The following is a 26,348-nucleotide window of genomic DNA, read 5'->3' as shown; positions in this document are numbered from 1 at the left end:
TCTTCTTCAGTTGGTCCACCAGACAGGACTGCACCTAGAGGAGCTACTTCTAGTACCGGTGGAGGAGCAAACCGCCTCTATGCAATCACCAGTCGCCATGAGCAAGAGAACTCTCCGAATGTTGTCACTGGTATGATCAAAGTCTTTGCTTTTGATGTGTATGCTTTCCTAGACCCAGGAGCAAGTTTATCTTTTGTAACTTCTTATGTTGCAAATAAGTTTGAGGTTCTTCCTGAAAGACTTTGTGAACCCTTTTGTGTTTCTACACCTATTGGGGAATCTATTCTAGTAGAAAGAGTTTATCGTGATTGTCCTGTTTCTATCAATCACAAGAGCACCATGGCTGATTTGGTTGAGTTAGACATGGTAGATTTCGATGTCATTCTAGGTATGGATTGGCTTCATACCTGTTATGCATCATTAGACTGTAGAACTCGAGTGGTCAAGTTTCAGTTTCCGAATGAGCCAGTCTTAGAGTGGAGTAGTAGTTCAGCAGTGCCTAAAGGTCATTTCATTTCATACCTTAAGGCAAGAAAGTTAGTTTCGAAGGGTTGTATCTATCACTTAGTCCGAGTTAATGACTCTAGTGTTGAGATACCTCCTTTTCAGTCAGTTTCTATAGTAAGAGAGTTTCCAAAAGTTTTCCCTGATGATCTACATAGAATTCCTCCTTAGAGAGAAATAGATTTCGGCAAGATCTCATTCTAGATACTCGTCCTATCTCTATTCCGCCATATAGAATGGCACCAACAGAGTTGAAAGAGTTGAAAGAGCAGTTGAAAGATCTCCTAGATAAGGGTTTCATTCGACCGAGTGTCTCACCTTGGGGTACTTCGGTCTTGTTTGTGAGAAAGAAGGATGGTTCCCTTAGGATGTGTATATATTACCGCCAGTTGAATAAGGTTACCATCAAGAATAAGTACCCTCTTCCGAGGATTGATGATCTTTTAGATCAGCTTCAGGGTGCCACTTGCTTTTCAAAGATTGACCTCAGATCAAGCTATCATCAGTTAAGAGTAAGGGAATGTGATATTCCAAAGACAGCTTTCAGGACCAGGTACGGTCATTATGAGTTTTTATTCATGTCTTTTGGTTTGACCAATGCACCGGCAGCTTTATTTGACTTGATGAATCGAGTCTTCAAACCTTATTTAGATACGTTTTTTTTCGTCTTCATTGATGACATACTAGTCTATTCAAGGAATGAAGAAGATCATGCTAGTCATGTCAGAATAGTTCTTCGGACTTTGAAAGATAAGGAGTTGTATGTCAAGTTCTCTAAGTGTGAGTTTTGGCTTAAGTCTGTGGCAATCCTAGGCCACATTGTGTCCGGTGATGGAATTAAAGTTGATACTCGAAAAATTGAGGCAGTGCAGAATTGGCCTAGACCCACATCTCCAACTGAAATTAGGAGTTTCTTGGGTTTAGCTGGCTATTATAGAAGGTTTGTTGAGGGGTTCTCGTCTATTGCATCTCCTTTGACAAAGTTGACTCAGAAGACAGTGAAATTTCAATGGTCTGAAGCTTGTGAGGAAAGCTTTCAGGAATTGAAAAAGAAGTTGATTTCTGCTCCAGTTTTGACGCTACCAGAAGGTACTCAAGGTCTTGTGATGTATTGTGATGCATCTAGAATTGGTTTAGGTTGTGTCTTAATGCAAAATGGCAAGGTTATAACTTATGCCTCCAAACAGTTGAAAGTTCATGAGAAGAATTACCCAACCCATGACTTGGAGTTAGCTATTGTAGTATTTGCTTTGAAGATATGGCGTCATTACTTGTATGGTGTGCATGTCGATGTATTCACTAATGACAAGAGCCTTCAATATGTGCTTACTCAGAAAGAGCTTAATCTCAGACAGAGGAGGTGGTTAGAATTATTCAAGGACTATGACCTGAGTATTCTTTACCACCCAGGTAAGGCTAATGTTGTTGCTGATTCTTTGAGCAGGTTGTCTATGGGTAGTGTTGACACCCAATTTTGATCCTCCCCGATAATAATTAATTTTTTAGTTTCTTAAATCCAAACGATTTGAAATAATTGACTCTCTAAAATTCACACGCTTTCAAATTATTTTAAGTAGTTTTGTTGCTTTTTATAATTTTTAAATTATATATATGTCTTATATAATTTTGTATATAATTAGTATAGTTTGTGAATATTCGAAGACCGCCTCAAAAGATTTCGTTAAATATTTGGTTAATTAGTGTAGTTATCTAATGGTTTATATTATAACTTATGTAGTTTATAATTGAGTTAATTATTCTTATTTCGTTAACATTAAGAAACTCATTAATTAAAATATATTAATTCGTCTTATTTAAAAATTTAGCCGAATTAGCCAATTACAATTCAATTTGGCTGAATTAGTATTCCATTTATCTATGTAAAAATACCAATACTTAGCAGACCCAACCCTTTCCCTTTACCTCCAGCCCACCACTTCAGCCCAAAATTCCAGAAAATCCAGCCCAACTTAATTCTCAACAAAAGAACCCGGCCCACTCTTCCTTCAACAAAGAACCCAACATACAATACATACAACAGCAGCGTGCAATACAACACGGACCCACCCCTACGCGCCTCTTGTTTTTTCTCGCGTGAAGGTACCGAAGAAACCCAGGACCTCCAACGTCTTCCTCGCTGCAACAACAGCGAAAAAGCACCTGCCAGCATGCATTTTCGTCCTTGCCAGCGCGAGATGAAGACACGTCGGGCAGCAGGTACAATGGAATTGATCCCAAGCGTCGATTCTCCCTTCCTCTTTCGGAATAGGTAGAAATCGCAAGGAAAAGTTGTTTAGCTTGAATGGTGAAAGACTTTGAATTTCGAATTGGCCCTTTGAATCCAAAAATCAGCCTCTTTCCCCCTAAAAAAAATCTGAACCCTAGTTTTCTTCTATATATTCCTCCTTATTCATTGTAAAAAGGGGGGGATTTTGAGTTGAAAAAAGAAAAAAAAATACACAAGAAAGGAATTAAAAGTTCACAAAGAACAGTAGGCAAAATATAAGTAGATTTCAGAACGATAATAACTTTTCAGGGTTCGGTGCTTAGGGAGGTTCAAGCCTTCATTGGAGTTCTCTGTTATTGGTGGTAGAAAGTTTTGCTCTGCTCAAGTTCTCAGTTTGTTGCCCGAAAAGAGGTAATCTCGCCCCCTCGCCTTACGTTTCTATATAGTATGGGTTATGTATTCGATATCTAGCGGAGTTCAGTTATTAGGATTAGTCAATTTCTCCGTTTTAGACTTCGCTTTCAGTTTCGTTTCTCTTGTGAGTTCTTGATACCGTGAACATGAAGTAAATATTAGCGAAATTCTTTGAGGTTCATTTCGCTTGGACTTCGAATGCATTAAGCTATATAGTTTGTTTCTTCATTGTTCACTCGTTGGTTTGGTTTTCTTCCTTGTTGGCTGATTTATCGTTATAGGCTCTCACCAATGCTAGTCTAATCTTGTAGTGCTTATCTATGTTCTTACTTAACTCGAATATTGTTCATGTCCTTTTCGCATCTTCAACTCATGATATCATGTCTGTGACTCACCTTGGTCTCGTTTCAACTCGGTTTATAAGCTTTTTGTTGGTTTAATTCTAAATGTGCGTCACACCTTTTGATGTGTTAGAACTGTTTCGGCTCAAAATGTGATTAATAATACGTTGGCTTCCTCCCTTTCCAAATGATGTGTTCTTAATACTTTCACAAATCTGCTTATTTAGTTGTCTTTGATGCATGAGCTTTTCTGTTCCTGTATGTATCTGTCCAGCCTGGGTTGTTTTCTTCTTCTTCTCCTAAAATGGCCTCTGTTCATCTCATCTTGTCGGCTCCGAGTCACGGTCTAAATTTTGAAACTCTGAAGCTAGTCTACTTATTTTTCCAACCTATTATGAGGAGAATTCCATTTATCTTGGAAATAAAATCGTGTAATTGAGTAGTTTGCTGCTAAACTTTTGTTTATGGTGTTTCCTCTTTGGGAATCAGTGCTAGCCATTGTATTTCTAGAATCTGGTTCTTAATAATGTTCGATATATAGGCTGTGCTATCTTGTGCATCGAGTTAACTATTTTTTAAATTTTTTCTTGCTAGCTAAAGTCAAGGTAAACTGAGTCAGTAATTGGTTGTTCTCAAGCTGTTGAAATCTTAATTGTCTATTTGTTGATTCTTGTCATTTGCCGTGCTATTTGTTCGCCAAATGAACAGTAGTTATTTTGCCTTCTTAGGCTATTATCAATTTATCCATTGCCAATTGATTGCTATATTATTTAATTTCAATTTATTCATTTTGTTTTGTTTTAGTGTTAGAAGAATGAGTAAAGATTTGGATATTGACATGTGTGATTAGTGTAATTATCTAATTTTTATGATGTTCGTCTTTTCATTAAGTGTTGCTTTAGGTCTTTAATCCTTTCATATTTTTGCAAATAATCTCCCTCTGGTTCTAATTTATGTGGCACCTCTTGAATTTGGAGAGTTAATTTTTAATAAATTTTGACATAAAATTTGTAATAATAACAATAGTAAAATTTACGTATTTGAAAACTAAAAAAAATATATGACAAGTCATAATAATAAACCATTCTAGAATATTTAAAATGCATTTTGACTAACCGTTTAGAGTGTTTTTTTTTGTGTTTAAATAGTACTTTTTATCTATGTTTTGAATATCTATGTTTTAAAATTTAAATATTAACTTATTTTAATCTGATTTAATTTCAAAAATTTACGACAAGTATTTGAAATGAAAGGAATAGTGAACTACCTCCTTATTTAAATTACGTGACTATTTTTTGAAAACTATGTACATTAATTTATAAAAAGTCTATTGGACTTAATCATATTAATTTATAGTTAACCTGCTTACCTTTTTATATGGTGATATGCATACTCCAGTCATATATAAAATATATTATTAGCATAAGAGGCAATTACAAATAGTTCAGGGCATCAAGTTATGATAATAAGCTCTTTTTAAAAAAAAACAATAAAATAAAATAAATATGGATAGAGATAGGGAATAAAAGAACCTCTGTTAATGGAGGTAAATTGAACCCTTCGTTTCAATTATAAAAGATAGTGTTCAATCCGTTAGTTTATACTCATCTATGTTATTAAATTAATATATATTTTTATGTAGGACCCGTGCTTGCACGGGTTCGCCATTGTCTAGTACTTAAAATATGTTTGAGTATGTGCCCTTGGATACATTGCTATTTACTATTTCATAATCGATGAGTCATGTTATCGTTTAGAGCTAAGGTTCGAAAGATCTTATTATTATTGGATACTAATTTATTTTTTCTCATTTTCTCTTTGCATGTGAAATCTTCCCGAGTCCTCGTGGACTCTACCCTTGCATTTTCTCATTGGCCCAGAGAAGCCCAATCATTTATTCGAGTCTACCGGCCATTGAAAATTGTCGTACAGGTCACAGAGTTAAAAAAATAAAATAAAATAAATAAATAATATCGAAGCAGATCGGAGAACTGAGAAGATTGGGCCAAAGGCCCACTCTTAAATCCAAGATTGTATTTTGCTACTTGTTGGGCCTAAGCCCATTTAGTTATTATTATTATTATTATTATTATTTCTATTAGAAGTTTAGGACAGGTGAAATTGGGCCTAAGGCCCAAATAATATTTTATTTTATGTTAGTTTAGGACAGGTACAAAGGTGGCAAAAATCGGGCCAAAAGGCCCAAAATGAAATTATGCCCAAGTGTTGGCCCAGACGGACAGAAAACCAGACTTGGTCCCAAATTTCCTTCTTTACTTTATTATTTCCTAATGGTTTATCTGTCAATATTTGCTGCTAAATTTTAAGGTTTTAAAATTCAAATCCCCAAAGATACCCGTTTTGATTTTATAACTTAACTAAATCAATCACCTTCAACGAGGCCTAAAAAATATTTTTTGCAAAATACTCCACTTGGATAATACCTTAATATTTTTTCCTTTTTCTCTTGAAATGGTCCTAACTACAAAATTTGCTCAATTCAAGTTAAGTTAAATATTTTTAGCCGAATAATTAATTGCCGGATAACCACATTAGCGGGTGTTCTAGATGCTTTAAAATTCTTCCTAGAACACTAATAAGAACCTTGAACCTCTTTTAAGTTTTCATTGGATTTCTGTTTTAGTCTTTTGAAAACAATAGATTTCTTGATTTTTCTTAAAAATTAAGTGGCGACTCTAAAACTAGTCCAAATATATTTTCTTAATAAAATAGGTAGCACCGCCCATATTGAAGAAGGAAGGAGAGAGCTAGCAAAAGATGTACACAGACAGGCATGCCTGGGAGTCAGACTTACAGATTCCGTAGAAGGAGGAATAGCGGTGGCGAATGGGGTCGAGTCATCACTAGTGTCAGAAGTGAAAGAGAAACAAGATCAAGATCCCATTTTGCTTGAGTTGAAGGCAAATGTTCAAAAGCAAAGAGTATTAGCTTTTGAACAAGGGGGAGATGGTGTTTTGAGGTATCAAGGTAGATTGTGCGTACCTATGGTAGATGGACTCCAAGAAAGGATTATGGAGGAAGCTCATAGCTCCAGATATTCCATTCATCCGGGTTCCACGAAGATGTATCGTGACTTGAGAGAAGTTTATTGGTGGAATAGCATGAAGAAGGGCATTACAGAGTTTGTTGATAAGTGTCCAAATTGCCAACAAGTGAAAGTTAAACACCAAAGGCCGTTGGTTTGGCTCAGAGGATAGAACTTCCAGAATGGAAGTGGGAGATGATCAATATGGATTTCATCACAGGACTGCCACGGTCTCGCAGACAGCATGATTCTATTTGGGTGATTGTCGACAGAATGACAAAGTCAGCTCATTTTCTACCAGTAAAGACTACCAATTCAGCAGAAGATTATGCCAAGTTGTATGTTCAAGAGATAGTGAGACTTCATGGAGTCCTAATCTAAATTATTTCAGATAGAGGTGCACAGTTTACTGCACAGTTCTGGAAATCTTTTCAGAAAGGCTTGGGTTCGAAGGTGAACTTTAGTACAACCTTTCATCCTCAGACTGATGGGCAAGCCGAGCGTACTATTCAGACTTTAGAAGATATGTTGAGGGCTTGTGTGATCGATTTCAAAGGTAATTGGGATGATCACCTACCTCTCATTGAGTTTGCCTACAACAATAGTTATTACTCTAGCATCCAGATGACTCCTTATGAAGCTCTTTATGGGAGAAGATGTAGATCTCCTATTGGATGGTTTGAAGTTGGCGAAGCAGGATTGATAGGACCAAACTTAGTTCACCAAGCTATGGAGAAGGTGAAAGTGATTCAAGAGAGGTTGAAAACGGCACAGAGTCATCAAAAATCCTACACTGACATTAGGAGAAGGGCGTTAGAGTTTGAAGTAGATGATTGGGTATACTTGAAAGTTTCACCCATGAAGGGGGTTATGAGGTTTGGTAAGAAGGGGAAACTTAGTCCCCGGTATATTGGACCTTACCGCATAGCCAAGAGGATTGGCAATGTTGCTTATGAGTTGGAGTTACCACAGGAACTAACAGCGGTTCATCCGGTATTTCACATCTCCATGTTGAAGAAGTGCATAGGCGATCCTTCATTGATCCTGCCAACTGAAAGTATTAGGATCAAGGATAACTTATCTTATGAGGAGGTTCCTGTTCAGATTTTAGATCGTCAAGTTCGTAGGTTGAGAACGAAAGATGTAGCCTCAGTCAAGGTCCTATGGAGGAACCAATTTGTTGAGGAAGCTACTTGGGAAGCTGAAGAGGACATGAAAAAGAGATACCCATATTTCTTTGAATTCGGAGGAAATGTAGACCAAGGTACTAATTTCCTTCTTAATGCTCTTTTAATTGTAGTGAGCATGTCATTATTGTTATTGTTGTTTGCATGATTGCTTGTTGGGTATTTGAGTTTGATGTTACACCCTTAACCTTGGTAAGAGTAACCTCATTCGAGGATGAATGTTCCTAAGGGGGAGATATTGTAACATCCGCCAAGTTGAAATAACTATGAAAAAGCTTGAAATTTGAAATAGTCATTTTTGGAATAAAATTCAAAATCTGGAAATTTGGTTAAGTGTGGGAAATCAGTGAGTTTTGGCCAACTTTGAGCAGCAATAACTCATATCTCAGGATGATTTAGGTGTAGTTCCAGTTATGATTGCGAATCTTGTGGAATGATCTTTCCAACGCCACCGAGTTTGCTCGATTCCGAGTTCGTATGAGTGAGTTATGCCCTGTGAAAGTTGGGCAATTGGAAGGGAATCCGTCCGGAAAACTTAAGGGCATTTTGGTCTTTTCCCTAGCTATTTCTTTTGGGATTATATTGTTGTGTTAGGCTGATTTTTGGATCATTTGGTCCCATTTTAAAGAGTGAGAGCTAGGGCTTGTGAGTGAAGAGGAGAAGAAGAGAAGCAAGAGGAGATCAAGCAAGTTTCCGTCAAGGATCGTCGTAGATATCGTCGGGGGTGATCCCTACTAGGTATGTGAGTTCATAGTGTTGGGTTGATCCTTTCCCCCACACACCAAACTCATTTTATTTTTGAGAAAAGCTTGGTTGGGTTGTTGAAATTGTTGGTTTATGTTGTTGAAGTTGTTGATTGTGTTTTTGAGTTGAATCTCTTGTATGTTGAGGGATTTTATGATCCTTAGTGTTTGGAGTTGAAACCCTTGAAGTTAGGGTGGTTTAGAGTTGGGAAAAGAGGGAGAAAAGTCGAGTTTTCTGGGGAAAGAGGTGGCGCGTCGCGCCTGCTAGCACGCCCCAAAAGAGCTTCTGAGCTTTCTCCCTTGGGGCTCCGCGCCCTGCAGAGTGCCTCAGCTGGCCTTCTGAGCTTCGAGGGCTTGCGCTCCGCGCCTTGCAGAGCGCCAAGGACGCCAAGTTCCCCCTTTCTTTTCACACTTTCTCATGCATGTTCCTTGGTATTGTACCTATGTTTTATAGTTGTTTCTAACACTCTAAGGTACATTTAGACATCCCGAATTCATCCATAAACATGTGATCATATACCTTGAATCCATAGTTCAATTCAAGGCAAGTTAGGATTGAAGTCAAGGGAAGTTAGAGTCAAGTCAAGCAAAGTTAAGAAGTAAGTCCAAGCAAGTCTCTAAAGCTTTTCAAGAGTCGTTATTAAACGTTTTACCTTTGTTTAAGGTTCAAGTTCAAGTCGTGTAAAGAGTATAGAGTTCAAGCCAAGCGAAGAGTCTCAAGTTTCAAGTTAAGTCGAGTCCATTTCTTGAAAGTTATTAGGGAACTATGTATTTCCCAAAGAAGTTTCTAAATGTTTTTACATTTGAGTAAGAAAGGAACATCAATTCCAAGAAAGCCTTTGGGCTAGTTTTTGAGCAATTATCTCAAACTAAAGAAAGATGTGTTTAAAGCACTTATGAGCTAAAGTATATTTTTGAGAGTAGTCTTGAGCACCGAGTTGGGGACACGAGATCATATTAACTCAACTCTCCATAAGAACCATGCGGCCAACATAGGATTTTCTCGGGACATACTTTTTAGATGATCACTAAAGTTAAGCTAGTGGATCCACTTAGTAAAGATAACTTCCTATATCACGGCTAGGTATAGGATGGTCCTTGGGCAACGTGAGGTAAAACGTTGTACCACCACTAGGGCTCATAGTGGTGGTTGTCGGTTAAAGAATCTCCCTTTAAAGTTATATTACTTTTATATAAGTAAAGTTGAGTTTGTTATTGTTTTATCATTAACGAGCTAAGTTGTTTACACTATTTTTTTCAAGCTTTATATATTACATGTGTCTTATTGCTTTATATATTGAGTTCAGTTATTCATAAGTCGAACAAAGCCAAGGTAAGTGTTCCCTTGTACTCTTTTCAAGCTTAAGTTGCGGTTTAGCTTTCCATCTCGCATACTCGTACATTCAATGTACTGATGCCAGTTGGCCTGCATCTTATGACGATGCAGATACAGGTACCCCGGATCAGCATCCTGCACGTCGTTGATCCAGCTGAGCACTCCAGAGTCAGTGGTGAGCCTCCTTGCATTCCGGAGGACTCAATCATTTTTTGTTCTTAGTTTTGTTTTATTAGGGTGTTGCGGGGTCTATCCCAACATCCATCTCAGTATTTTAGAGGCTTCATAAACAGTCAGTCAGTTGGTATTGAGTCTCTCATCTATGTATAAATGTAAATATTCTATTTTGAGACTCGAGTTGCCTTTTTGGCCAGATTTTATCAGTTAGGTTGTTTTATAACCTTGCATTGCATTAAGTTTTCCGCTGAGTTAAGAAAGCCAGGTCAAGGGTTCGCTTGGGGGCCAGCAATAGTCTTCGAGTGCCGGCCACGTCCAGGGTGTAGGCTCGGGGCGTGACACAACTGTCCTTTTTTAATGGTTGAAAACAGTATAATTAAAGAATACTTACCACTCTGATCGAGGTCTCTAATTAAGAACTAAAGAGTACTTACCACTCGACCAATAATCGTTGTTGGTTGATTTGTCTATTGTGATATCTTCTAGGGTGCAATCATCAACAAGAATCTTCCTAGTTGGAATATGAACTCAATTGCAAAAGAATTACAGGAGGATAATCATAAATTATACAATGGTGAAACAGGGCTGATTTAGTTGCAACATCATTGGTAACAATCAAAAATATATAGAATAACTAATAATAATGTAAATGCAATATAACAAAGATTTTATATTAATTAGTTGGTTGTTAGGATTAGGTAAGGTTTTTTCAATAACAATGCATCACAAGATAGCACAACCAAAATTTGTCACTCTGACAGTAAGACATCACAACTACGCCTCGACTCCAAACAAATTCCTACTCTCCTACTGCACGTGATGCCCCATCAGTATACCAACATAGCCCAACGATCAACTGGAAAAATTGAGTCCATTGCACTTTTGTGTACCTCAACCTTGGCATATATGAATCGAGAGAAATATTGACATCTTTCCGGATTGTAGGCATATCATTAAGCATAGGACGAAATCTCAAGTTAAGGAGATAACAGAGTAGAATTAACCTATAAAATGATACGTTAAGCAGTACGATCATCTGGACCAGCTCACATAAATCAAGCTAGGAATCGTTCCACTTATCTACAGCTGAGGAATCAACAGTATACTAGTTGTAGGCATGTCGTAAATACTATATACGATTAGATAAACAACAATGGGTAATCAATCAGTTGTTAGCAAAGAAATGGCTCTAGTGGCATGCTTCCCTGAGGACATGAAATAAATAAACTGACCAACTTTGATAAATACATTCAGAACCCAAAATTTAGCAGCAATAAATATATTCATTAAAATGAGAGGTTGTTACATAATCTTCGACAGAAGAAAAGGGAAAAAAGCATATGCAAATACTTTAGTAAATGATTTAGGTGAGATCAAGCTCTCAGCATAAGCAATTCCTTGCTTAACGGTAACACATTGACATTGAGGGTTGTATAATCCAAATGGTCCTCTAGATGTCGTGATTGTAGAACAAACACATCTGATACGTTTGCAATGTAGTAACACTTCACAATTTGCAAACATATATTTTGGTCTGGCTGAATGAAAAAGATTACTATCTCGTATTTTAATAAAGTTAATCCAAGATTCCCTGACACCATAGTCTTTCATTATCCACAACTTAAAGTGCAGTCAATGCCCATCTCCCAATAATTATACATAGAATGAAAGCAAAGCATTCCTCTCAATACTAAAACACCACGGTCGATGCAGCGGAAGCTGGGGAATACATGATACATTTGCTCCAATAAAGGTACCTCTCCATACACCTCATTTGAAATATTAAATGAAACAGTAGTATAATATCCAGAGAGTGACATACCAAGCCAATGTAATGCTCCATGTAGAAATGCCAAATAATCCATACCACAACTCCTAAAACCAGTAACACGCTCAATGCCAGTAGGATAACCAATTCTTCTCCAGGAACCACATTTTAGAGAGAGAATTTCAATTGAAGTATCGAAACTATGATCTGCATTCAAGTTAATTGCAAGAATCTTACAGTCTTCACTAGTTGCATCATATCCCAATCCACATACACAATATACCACTCGAAATTTTGGATGGGGAAGAAGTATTGATTATCTTGTGGACGGGTTCCACAACAAAAGTTCTTCATAGAGTCTTGCAGAAGAATCATAGAGTCCTCGAGAAGAAACAAAAATAAGAACCAATCCATCACAAGAACAAAATAGTATGACATTTGTTGGTTTGCAGCTCGAAGGACAATCAAGCTTTTGTTCATCCTGAACCACTTGAACCGTCGATAAAGAAGAAGTAGAGAAGTTATATACATCATTCTTATCATAGAAGGATTCGGTAATAAGAAATTTTTGAGAATTTTGGTCATTCCTGGAATGAATATAATGTTTCATCCTAAAGTAAGTATCATTGATTAATGAATTCCAAAATTTTGAAACACATTTGAACCGAAGAAGAGACCGCACAAGTAACCTGCTGAGGATGTCCATCATTATTTCCTCTTGTAAATAAATTCTTATGACCTAAATTGGACAAGTAGAAGTTAGTTCAAAACAAAATTTGAAGCACAACTTGTACAACGAGCACTCAACAATTGTATCTCACATATGAACTCACCTGATCAATCTCCATCTGGTCTGTGTTATCATTTGACAGCTCCACAATGCTCTTCCCTGAAATTTGATAGGGACGTACTGATTTCTTCTTCTTCTTCTTATTGAATTTTTGGGTTCCTTCTTCTTCTCCATTGCTAATAATTTGGTTGGATTTTTTTGTATTTATAATGGATTTCTTCTTATTTGGAGCTTTTCTATTTGTTAAATTTTCATGGCCATGGGAGGATACACACTTCTTCTTCTTCTTTTGTGCCATCTCAAATGGTGGGGTTTGCGCGCCCAACATTACAATCTTAAATATATATATTTTAACGAGATTAACTTGTATGCAGTGTCAGTGAAATCCTTTTTACACTATCACTTAACTCTAAGGCACACAAAAGTTAAGTTTTTCAATTTGTTTTTACTTTTTATTTTATTGAACATAAATATTAAATATAGTGTTAGAAGGTAACTAGGATTCTAAATCTATTTTACCAAATTAGTTTAGGAGTCTATTTTTTGACTTACCGAAAATATTCTATCGTCATTCTTGTTTCACATGCTAGCATTGTTGTTTCTTCATATCACCATCTAGTGGCAGATCTAGGATTTTCACGAAGTGGGTTCAAGATATATGTGAGCAGTGGCAGTCTCCAACTTATACTTGGTGTTGTTTCGTTCCTCGGGGCCAACGTCTTACTTAATACGCTTCCCAATTACAATCTCTGCTGGGACAAACCATAAAGCTCATCGTAATAAACCAGTTGATAACAAAAAGAGTTGGCAATAACAGATATATAGATAGCAACAGTACCCACTCTGGGCATGCCTGACTGAATCCACCTTAAAATTTGCACCACACACCTCGCCCTGGGTACTGGTTTCAACTCATAATTAACTCCCCAAGCCACCAGAAGATCGATGTGAAAAAGCTAAGCCACCGGCCTGAAGTAGCAATACGACGACATTAGGAGTAAATCAATAGACATCAAGGATAGATCTTCAAAAAGAAACGAAACAATTCACATAAAACATGATAGGTAAAAACCAATTTACACACAGAGGTCGTACTATGTCATGTGTTTATGAATCTCATAACCCATTTGATTGATTTGTGTCTCTTTCATGCCACCTAGCTCTCCCTAATTTACCCTCTTTGTCGCCCAGAGAAAAGGAAATGAAACATTATACATACAAATATAACTATTTGCATGCATAATAAAAGTGGTCGCGGTACTGAGTCTGACAAGCATCAAATCATTCGCTTGGTCTGCAAATTAAAGAGCATGTTTTTCAATTTCAATCAGATGATCGTTTTTCCTTATCAATACAACTTCTCTTATCGAAAAATAAAAATAAAACACTTACTCTATTAGGTTCCAGGACCTTTCCCTTCAAAGCAACAAGCATTACCTTCCGGAAATGGTGCAAAGGATTTCCCACAGCTCAGCATCATCCGAGAGAACTAGGTGGCCTTCAGAATCGGTACCCCAGAAAATGTCTCGACGTGGCCTTGTTAAGTGCATGTAATTATTAGAGATTTCACAAATCTACAAAGCTTGGCCAACGCATTGTAGTATCACATTTCGGTTAGGCAAATAGAGAGCTTGGCCAAGCCAATACCAACTGCTCCTTGTGCAACAACATTCGTCCAACAGCATAAAGGTTGCTCTACAATCCTTTCTAGACTTCCTCGTCAATTAATTGCACAAGAGGTAATCCTCAAAGCCATATAATGAAAATAAGTTGCAAAGCAACATATACATTCAGTGAAATATATATCATTATTATTATTATGCAAGGTAAATAGAAAATGCTACAAATTTAAAATAATTCCCCAAAAAATCAAAGGTAATAACCTTTTATGGAATTTCACATGAATAAAAGAGATCATGAAACCCTAGATGAGGAGCTTAGCAGCTTACGGGAGATAAAAGTTCGGATAGAGGAATCCCAAGTCCGACGATTATGGAGTCTGAGACAGAGAAAAAAATTTCCGACTGTTATGGAGTCTGAGACAGAAAAAAGAATTAATAAATATTAAAAAGAAATAGATTAGACGTTTAACTGGTTTGGCTATTATCATTAAACTTATACTTACATGATTGTGTGAAAAAACTTTAAACAGTCTGTGCACACAAGTTAATCTCTATTTTAAGTATTTATCATCATTATGATAAAAATCACACTCTAAAACAATATGTCTTTCTATTTTTACAAAATCAAACAATAACTTATCATGTTCTAATGCTTTTAGTTTAACATCATATCAAATCCATACATTTGAATTAAATATTTAATTTAGTGATATTTTTTTTAATGTATTTGAAAATTATTAAAAGGAATAGATTAAAATTATAAATATTAATATATTGACATTTTTTATAAAATCATACAAAGCAACAAAGTCTAGTGATACACTTATAGATTAACTGTCATGCTCCGAGCCTACACCCTAGACGTGGCCGGCACAATCATCGATGGCCCCCAACGAACCCTTGGCCTGGCTAACTACTTAGCGGAAGACTTACTCAAGTAAAATAGGGACTCTAAATACGAAAATTAACTCATAATGTCTCAACAATAGCTTAACTCAATAAATGTCTGGAAATAAGATTAGTAATTGACTCAAAATCTCAAAACATCAACAAAGGAAATAGTGAGAGACTCCTCAACTTTTAACTATCTATGTAGCCTCTAAATACTACGACAAATGTTGGGACAAGACCCTCGATAACTTAACAAAGCAGAAATAATAATTTGAAGCCCTCCGGAAAGCAAAGAGGCTCACCAAAGCTAGCTGGAGTGCAAATGTTATCAACAAAGCGCCTGTTGATGACCCTGAACACATGTATATGTATCATAAAAAGATGCAGGTTGAATGACGTTAGTACATTGAATGTACGAGCATGTAAGGGGAAAACTGAGACATAGATAACTGAACTGATAACATGAGAAGACCATACTCACCTCAACTCAACTCCAATATGGAAAAAATAATAAAAGATGCAATATTTAAAGCTTTTAAAACAATAGATATCAACTCAAAAATGTATAAAAATACAATAACATACTCTTTACTCTTATTTGGGATATTCTCTAACCGACAATCATCAGTATGAGCTATGTGATTATATAGCGTCTCGTTCACGCTGCCAGAACTGTCATATACCTTACCAGAGTATAGAACACCTCAACTAAGTGGATCCAATAAGCTATGGTTAGAAGCAATAAGGAATCGTCTAGTACGACCTTTTACCCATGGTGGCTACATGGTTTATGAGAAATGTGAGTTGTCTGAACTCATCCCCATATTGGTGCTCAATACTACTCCCAATAAATATATATACACATTCCCAAATGTATAAAACATAACTCTTTCCCAATTTGAGGTGATTACTCAAAAGATCCTCTTAAAAGAGGTATTACTCTGAAACTTCTCTGAACTCACAAACTCATTTAGAAATCAATTGTTTCCTCTTTTAAAATGTAAAAGTGTTACATTTGGGAATACTTAGTTCCCTTATACTCTTTTTCAATCATGAATGCAACTCTTCTCATTCTCATACTTACTTCCTCAAGACTTAATTTGAAACTATAGTTAATCACGAAAGAATTCTCAAAATGACTCAAAAGAACCTCTTGAACTTTCCTCTTAAACTCACTTGAAATGTAAATTTAGACATGTGATTAGGAAATGTATGATCTCTCAAAGATTAATGGAGAATTTAGAAGCTAAGAAAATAAGAGAGCATAGTCATAATTCAAAGGAACACGTTCAGAATGAAGCACAGAAGAAAAAGGGACCAGGCGACCCTAGCATAACAATGGTGCGTTGCGCCAAACCCAATTGACTGGGGCTGGGTTTGGGTGCACTGCTGGTGCACCGCCCCATGCCCCAATTGACTAGGGCTGACTTCGGACGCACTGCTGGCACGCCGCCCCAGCCCCAGGTTTCCAATGGATTTTTATGCTCAAATTAGGATCCTAAATCATCTAGAATCAAGTGATTTCTTCCAAACTCTTTTAAAATTTACAAACCCAACATGAAACCATCGAAATTTCACACAATTCCTATCAAGAATCACAACTCATACTCAAGATCATCAACTCAAGAAACTCAAAACCTCCATTGTTAAAGAATGAAGCTACAATCAAGAACTACTCAAGAATCTCTCAATAAACGATTTTATGGGCGGATTCATGGATGAGTTAGATGTATGGTGTGAGGACGAACAAGTCCATCACTGTAAGAAGCCTTACATACATGGAAATAACGATGTTCTTGGTGAATTCCTCAGTTCTTGAAAGAACGCTTGAAACCCTGCCCTTTTCTCCTCTTGAAACTCCGCTCTAAAATTCTAAATGTTTAGGAATGTGAAAATTAACTTAGCATATGATTAGACCCTTAACTTGGATGAGAAAAAATGTTTTCAAGCCTAGTGGGGTAAGGAAAATACAAAAATACTCTTTCCTTAAATGGATGAAAAGGCTTAACTAGAGAGGTTCCACTCAAACAACCATAACTTTTTACTCGGGGCTCGGTATTTAGCAAACTTGACCGCTTGGAAAGAGGACTCAAAGACCTTTGATTTGATAGCTCATGGACCACCTAACTCCTTATGTGCTAAGACCATCTCCAACCCAACACCAAATTTTACACCAAATCCTTATTTGGTGTTTTGGAGCTCCAACCCATCACCAAATTTTACACCCTTTTGGTGTGTGAATAGTGTTACACCAAAATAGTGTTACACCAAATTTGGTGTAACACTATTCATCACACCAATTCACTTTATTGAATATTTTATTATTATTTCATTATACAAAACTTTTAATTAAACATTATATAAATTGTATGTTTTAATTAAATCTCTTGTATATTTAATTATTTTTATGTAATATTTTTATAATATTAATTTTAGATATAAAAGTTAGTTTTTTTATAAATTGATTTTTCTCTATATGACTTTTTTTTAAAATTAAGTTTATATTAATTCTACTATAAATTATAATTTAACATAACTACAATTAACCTTCACAAAAATTAAAAATGCAAACATATAAATTATTAAACAAATAATACAATGCACTTAAAAATAACCGAACATAATAAACATTCAACAAAGTAATAATTGACATACATCAAAATTAAAATATATGGTGAATGTTTTAGAAAGAATTTATTTTATGAAATAAGAAAATATAAATGAAATAAGAAATAATTATATAATAATGAAGAGAGAGAGAAATATTCCTTTCTGGTATAAAATTTGGTGCAGTGGGTTGGAGTTGATTTACACTAAAATAGTGTTGACACCAAATTTGGTGTAAAATTTAATGTTTGGGTTGGAGAAGCCCTAAAAGATATGGCCGTTTGAAGTTGACCCAAAACTAAAAATTGATGATTAACTTGTACGAACTTCTAGTTAGCTCTTTCGAAGTCAAAGGTGTTACATGAACATACTTAAATTCGTTGTCTTAGGAGTTTAACAAATAAAAATAATGACCTACTTGAACTTTCAAAAATAGTCAAGACTAGAAATATAATTAGACAAATATAGCATGTTAGAGGGAGGAGAGAGGTGAGTGAGATTGGGAGGGAGGAGAGAGGGCAGAGAGTGGAGAGAGATGAATTGTATTTGTATATCTGTCGGATAATTGTATATATGTAACTGGTATGTTGTAATGACCCAAAAGGTCATTTTTGGATTTTTTTTCTTTATATAAAATTATCGTTTTACCCCTCTCGATAGTTGACTTGAATCACGTATAATTAGTGTGTGAAGTTGGTTGGAAATTTTGAAGTATCTGAGTATCTATTATTATTTAATTAGTGGGTAATTTCAGATCAATATTTTAGTTAATAATTAATGGGTCAAGTTCATGAGTTATTGAATATTCAGTACCATTTGGCCCATATATACGAGTAAATTAGAGTTAAATGAGGTTGGCGTTTTTGAGAGTCAAAGCACGAACGAAAAGAGGAAAACTATTGCGGCGGGCACACATTTAATTACCAAAAGGCATCATGGATAATTGAGGTAAGGTTTCTGTTTGATGAAAAGAAAATTGTGAATTGGTAATCATTACCTAGTAGCACTTGCGGTGATTATGATTGCTTGGTAGGAATGGCTATTACTAGTATATGTATGTTGTTCGCGTAAGTTGAAGTTCCTGTTAGGCTCCTATTAGACAAAATAATTAATTTATGGGTTTATCTTTGCATTATAATGAGATAGTGAATTAGGAGATAGGTAATAAGTGTGAGTGGATTAGTTCAAAAGGGTTTCAGTTTTCCAATTGGTAGTTACGGTGAATTAACATATTATCTTGGAAATTTATTATCCAAATTTCCGCTAAGAATTTTCTTAAGCTTATTACATTATGATTCAAGGTTTGATATATTGGAACTTAATCCTAGCCTTGAAATTTGAAAAAAAAAAAACATGAGAATTGACATGTTAATGGACATCAAAATTTAGGAACTTGATTTTAGGTTTGTATGAGATTTTGGGTCTACGCTAGACCTATAGTAATATGGGTGTTGCTAGTTTCGAAATCTTATTGTGGTTATCTATTTGAATAGATTGTATTGATTTGGAAGTCCAGCAAAAGGGAAGATTCAAGTCCCAAAGTGATTGGTCGACTATTTGAGGCAAGTGGATTTCTAAACCCTTGTTATGTGTATGGAATTCGTGTATTTCTTCGTAATATGTGTTTGGGAGTAATAGGAATTGGTGATGGGTTGACTTGTCCACATTGATTAATTCTAATGATGAAAAAGGGGTAATAAAAGACAATGTGATTTAATTGTTTGTGTATGATGTGTTGAGAATGGAGAATGGTTTGAAAGACTTGTTGAATCATTGGCTATGTTGTATCATGATTGTGTTGTTGTGAATTGTGCAATGTTATGAAAATGGTCATCTCTTAATTATTTGGGTGAACATGTCATTTGCATTGTTCTGAGACATGGCTGTGACAAGTGTTATGTGAATTGAGAAAGAATAAGAAATTAAAGAGGATGCACCATTTCGAGGGACGTATCGCACGCCGCGATGGATACTATATTCGAAGGACGTATCGCACACCGCGATGGTTACTATTATCGAGGGTCGTATTGAGCGCCGCGATGGATGCATGGACAGATATGTCCCCCATGGGTCCTGGACTGAGAGACAACGGGTGTGTATCATTACGTCAGACATACATCACTATATTTGACATTGCATTTCATTGCATTGCACTTCTTTATTAATGGTGAACTTGATCTTGTGTGTTGCTGATCTTGTGAGTGCCTTTCCGTGGAACTTGTGACTGATGAATATTGAACTTGTTGTTGAAGATATGCAATTGTTAGAGTGTTGTTGTTGAGGATATGAAACTGTTGTTGTTGTTGAGGATATGAAATTGTTAGAGTGTTGTGTTGAGCTATGTGTTTTGTAAACTGTGAACTGTTATGTTGGGCTGGTTTTAACCAGGTTGTAGTTGTGGAGGTTGTAATTGATGAATATTGAGCTTGTTGTTGAGAATATATGATTGTTAGAATGTTGTTGTTGAGATATGTGCTTGTAAATTGTGAACTGTTAGGTTGGGTTGGTTGTATATAGGTTGTAGTTGTGAAGGTTTGGTTGGGGTGTAAGGAGTACTCGTGTTCTATCCCCTTAGCTCGTGTTTAGAGGTTTACTTGCTGAGTACCGTGTGGTTTGGTACTCACCCCTTACTTCTACAAATTTTTGTAGGTTACGAGCCTGGATTTTTGTGGTACTTGTCATTCTCTTCTTTTCCAAGGCTTCTTGTGGAGGTTTGTGAGGTAGATGCTTGTCATTTCAGCGGACCTTCTTACTCCTATTTATGATCTTGTTCTATTCTAGAAACAATGTCATTTTAGACTTGTGTTTTCTTTTGAATCAATTGTAATACTTTAGAGGCTTGTACATGTGACAACCAGATTTTGGGGGTATTTTTGAGTTGATTATAAAATTTCCGCATTTTATTGTAATGGTTGAGTTTTAGGCTGACTTGTCTTGGTGGGATAAGACGAGTGCCATCACGTCAATTTTTGGGTCGTGACATATGTATATGTATTAATGATTGTATTTCTATATCTGCATAATTGTATATATGTAAGTTGTATGTATAATATGTATCGAGTTCAACATTTATTTTTGTATATGTATAATCGATTGTCATCATTTGTATCAACAAATAGATTAGTATTTCCATTTGTATCACTAAAGAGATTTGTATAGTTGACAGTTATAATTTATATTTGTATAATTGATTATTATTATTTGTGTTTGTATAAACGTCTACTAACATTTATATTTGTAAAATTGATTGTTATAGTTTATATTTGTTTTGAGAGAGAGGAGGAGAAATAAGCGAAAGAGAGACTATGCAGGGAGAGGACAGAGGCGAGGGAGACGTGAATTGTGATTTCTTTTTCTTTTCCTTTTTAGATGCTGACTTTTTTGTGGGAAAAGATTTGGAGATGAATTAAGGTAATAATAATTATCTTACACAAAGTTTAGTTGAAAGATTCCTTATTGATTGAGTTTTCATATAAGATTTTACTTGAGTCAACTTCAAACGACCATATCTCTTAGAATATAAAGAGTGTCTCATAACCGACCAAATTACAAGTTTATGAATCTTTTTTCCAACACCACCAAGTTTTCGTCATTCTGAGTTTGGAGTAAAGAGTTATGATCAATTTACTAAATGATGTAGTGCAGTTCCGTTTTGACCGACGGGAAAAATTCTAAATAAGGTAATTTTCTTGTCCTTATTCCCCTAGAAAAACCCAAAAACGGATTTCTGAACTCCTATAAAGCCCTAAACAATCATATTCCCATCTTTTAATTACTCCTACTCTCTTAAATCCTTAGAAAATATTCTAAGGAAAATCAGAGTATAAGACTTCCAAGCAAGATTCTTTCAAATGTTTTTCAAGATTTTTCTTCAAAGTAAATTCTTTTCCAAAGATTTCAATCTTCCCAATTTAAATTTATTCTTCTAATCATGAATCATTAATAGAACTTTTAACTCCTGGACATAGGATTTTCAAGAAACTAATTCAATAATCTCAAGAAAGGTTCTGCTTCAAGATTTAGGGTTCTGCTTCAAGATATATAGAGCGTTTAAGGTATGTAATATTATTAAAGTGAGAAACTTTGTTATTCCTCACGCCCTACTCCTACATATATGTTTTTAAGATCAAAGCTAGGATTTTTACCCAAGATTCTATATTTTCAAATTCATTTTATCTCGTATCATTGATTCTTGACATTTGTATTTGTATAATTGATTGTTATAATTTGTAATTGTGTTGAGAATGAGGAGACAGAAAGAAGCAAGAGAGGGACTGGGCAGGGAGATGTGAGAGGCGAGGGATGCATAGGTTGTGATTTATTTATTTTTTTGATCTTTTCCTTTCATATGCTGACTTTTTTGTGATTGGAGATGAATTAAGTAATAATAATATTCTAACACAAAGTTGAGTTGAAGATTTCATTATTAATTGAGTTTTCATATAAGATTTTACTTGATCCTACTTCAAACGACCATATCTCTTAGAGTATAAAGAGTTAGGTGTTGATGGTGATCAATGGTGTTGTCAAAAAGAAAATGAGAATTATCCTGAAAATATGTTAGAAAATTTTGATTTTTTTTATTTTGAAAAATGGATGTTTGAAGGTTAAATGAGATAACAAAATTGGAGTGGCTATTGTTTTTTACTAAATGGGAAGGAAACTTATAGAGGTCAAAAAGTAAATAAAAGGCATAATACATATATTGGACCTTAAACTTGGCTTCAAATTTTAACTTTGACCTCCAACTTTCATAGTGCACAAACAAGCACTTTAACTATCCAACCTTTTAATAAATAAACACGCAATTTTTGGAGCCAAGAGCGTGAAATGCAAACGCTGCCACGTGTATTAGTGAGCCACTCAATGGCTGCCAACTAATTAAACACTTTACACGTGCATTTTTGAACTAAAGAAAAAAAATTAATTAAGGGTAGAGTTGTCATTTCAGCATTTTTTTTACTGTTGTAGGCCTCAAAAATCACTCCTAACTCTCGCAAAAAACGTGCACATCACGCGTTTTGCCAGGTAAGACACGCGTGTTTATTTATTAAAAGGTTGGATAGTTAAAGTGTCTGTTTGTGCACTATGAAAGATGGAGGTCAAAGTTAAAATTTGAAGCCAAGTTTAAGATCCAATATATGTATTATCCCTAAATAAAATAAAGGGAAAAGGGTCAAAAATGGCCTTAAACTATGTGAAAAGAATAAAAATGCCCTCTGTTTATAGTTTGGCTCAAAAATGCCCTTGTCGTCAATACTTTGGTTCAAAAATGTCCTTGTAGTCAATTCTTTAGTCCAGAAATGCCTTTATAGTTACTAAATGGGTCAAAAATGCCATTTTCCGAATACATATATTATTATTTTTCTTTTTCAACACATCTTCTTCCTAATTAAAATATTATTAAAGAACCATGTTCTTGTTTTCTTTCTTTTAAAATCACTTTAACAAATAAAAATGTAAGAAATATTTGTTTTCTTCTTAATCTCATTTTATCAATTAAAATAGAGTAACTTCATGTACCCTTTCAACAAATAATATGTGTCATATATATAAGATCATAGTATATCCATCATTAATTTATATTTATATAACGATAAAAAATAATTATAGTAAAATAAGAAAGATTTTTATTTTTTATTTTATTTTCTGAATCAAAGTAAGATAAACATTTGCTAATTTTTAAAAATATTATTAGAAAAAAATGTGTTAAAAATAAAATAAACAGTATAATTATTTGAAAATAAGTATTTTTGACCCATTAAATAACCATAAGGGCATTTTTGGACCAAAGTATTGACGGTAAGGACATTTTTGGACCAAACTATAAACGGGGGGCATTTTAATTCCTTTCGCATAGCTTAAGGGCATTTTTGACCCTTTTCCCTAAAATAAAAATTCTTATTTTTTAAAAGTAAGGTGTTTGTCTAAATTTTTGGGGGAAAATAAGTATATTTGTTTTGCTCTTATCCAATTAGTTCTTTTTATTTCACATTTTTGTTTTGCTTTGCTGTATAGATATTATACTTTTGTGTTTTTAATGAAGAGGCTTACATGCCTCACTTTCAAATTAAAAAAAAAATACACACTACATCTAAAGATAATATATATTATTAGATACTGTTATATTATTTGTGAACGATACAAAATATAACATTTATAGGAATTTATCGAAGAAAGTATCATTTGTGATCATTTCGGTTTCATCAAAGGAGATTGTTGGAGAATTATTGAGTTGTAAATTTACTTTTGCACTATACAACCTCTGTGATGTTGTTGTGTCACGCCCCGAGCCTATATCCTGGGCGTAACTGGCACTCGAGAACCATTGTTGGTTCCAAGCGAACCCTTGGCCAGGCTCATTACTCAACGTAAGATTTACTCAAGCAACATGAAAACTCCAAATGCATAAATAACTTTAAAAACTCAATTTAAACTCAACTCCAATAATTTTTTGAAAATAATTTAACAAGTATTAGTTAAATGTCTCGTGACCTCAACACATTACAAAAACAAAGGAAATAATGATAGACTCCTCGACCTTTAAACCATCTATGAAGCCTCTAATATTACAGAAGGATTATCGGGACAAGACTCACGACATCCTAACAAGCTGAAAATTAAAAGTGGAACCCTCTGGAAGCAAGGAGGCTCACCAAAGCTAACTGGAACTGCATGTGGTATCAACGGAGCGTGTGTTGATGACCCTGAATACATGTATCTGCATTATGAAAGATGCAGGCCTAATGATGTCAGTACATTGAATGTAGAGCATGTAAGGGGAATTCTAAAGCATAAACATAAGGTTGAAATGATAAAAAGGGAACATACTTACCTCGTCTCATCTCACTCAACTCGATTCAACTCAAGATTACTCAACTCAAAGATACTCAACTTAAAGATACTCAACTCAAAGATACTCGACTCGACTCAACTCAACTCAAGGATACTCAACTCAACTCAAGGATAAAGCAACACTAAAAGATACAATATATGGAAAACTTTTAAAACCGTAGATAATAACTCAATTGTATGTAAGAATACAATAATAACTCTTATATGGGAGATTCTCTAACCGACAACCATCACTATGAGTTATGTGATGATACAGCGTCTCACCCACGCTGCTAGGACTGTCCTGTACCTTGCCGGAGTATAGGACATCCTCAACTAAGTGGATCCACTAAGCTATGCTTAAAAAGCAATAAGGAATCGTCTAAAAAGTATGACCTTTTACCCATGTTGGCATACATGGTTTATGAGGACTTTGAGTTGTCTGAACTCGTTCCCATATCGGTGCTCAATACTACTCCCAATAATATAACTCAAGCTCATATGTTTAAAAACATTTAATCATCCTCGAACTTTGAGATTATTACTCAAAAGGTTCTCTTAAAAGAGATTATGCTCAAAAACTCCTCATGAACTCATTTGGAAATCAAGGTTCCATCTAGTTTATAAATGTAAAATATTTACACTTGGGAATACTTAGTTCCCTTATATTCATTTTGAAAACATGAGTCTTAACTCTCTTCATCCTCATATTCATTTACTCAAGTATTTAAATAAATTATAAATAATTGTAAAAGACTTCTCAAAATAGGGTTCATGCCGAATTATGGACGTGAACGACTCAATTAAAGGGTTTCAATATCCATATATAGAATTCAATACTCGGAACTCAATAACTCTATAACTCCAGAACTCAATGATACTTCTCATCTCAAGAATGCTCGACTCATAAGGTTCATGCAGAATTATGGGATGAACGACTGAACTCTAGGACCTCCATGAATAACACATAGTAATCCCATAATTAGGAATATAGTTTCAAAAGGGTTAAGAGCTCAATACTCAAGAACTCGAAACTCGAAGATACTACTCCTCTCAATAATACACAATTCATAAAGTTCATGCAAAATTATGGACATGAACGACTCGACTCAAGGGTCTAAATGACAATATAGAACTCATGGGTACAACTCTTCTCATTCTCATACCTACTTCCTCAAAATTGTCACGCCCCGAGCCTACACCCTGGGCGGGACCGGCACCCGGAGACCATTTCTGGCCCCAAGCGAACCCTTGGCCTGGCTTTCTTGACTCAGCGGAAACCTAACTCAACAGAAAACCCAATGCAAACACAAGGTTGCAAAACAACTTAACTTATAACATTTGGCCACAAAGGCAACTCGAGTCTCAAAATAGGATATTTACATATATACATAGAAGAGAGACTCAAAACTAACTAACTGACTGTCTATGAAGCCTCTAATATACTGAGATTGATGTTGGGACAGACCCCGCAACATCCTAATAGAACAAAACTAAGTACACAAAATAATTGGATCCTCCGGAATGCAAGGAGGCTCACCACTGACTCTGGAGTGCTCAGCTGGATCAACGACGTGCTGGATGCTGATCCGGGGTACCTATATCTGCAACATAATAAGATGTAGGCCAACTAGCATCAGTACATGGAATGTACGAGTATGCGAGCTGAAAAGCTAAACTACGACTTAAGCTTGAAAGGAATACAAGAGAACACTTACCTTGGCCCTGTACGACTCAAGAATAACTTAACTAAACTCAACATATATATAAGGCAATAAGATACATGTGATATATAAAGCTTTTAAAATATTTCAAACAACTTAATTCATTAATGATTAAAGCAATAACAACTCAACTTTAT

General features: G+C 35.3%; 1 pseudogene; it reads right to left on the bottom strand.

Moving 5' to 3' along the window:
* Positions 1 to 11,168: 11,168 nt before the first annotated feature.
* On the bottom strand, positions 11,169 to 12,591 carry LOC125817066 (F-box/kelch-repeat protein At3g23880-like; annotated as a pseudogene).
* Between the last annotated feature and the right edge of the window lie 13,757 nt (positions 12,592 to 26,348).

Source organism: Solanum verrucosum, unplaced genomic scaffold (assembly GCF_900185275.1).
Source record: "Solanum verrucosum unplaced genomic scaffold, falcon-dt-bn FXZP01000094.1, whole genome shotgun sequence".
In the NCBI taxonomy this organism is placed as follows: domain Eukaryota; kingdom Viridiplantae; phylum Streptophyta; class Magnoliopsida; order Solanales; family Solanaceae; genus Solanum; species Solanum verrucosum.
This window is presented reverse-complemented; position numbering and strand designations above follow the sequence as displayed.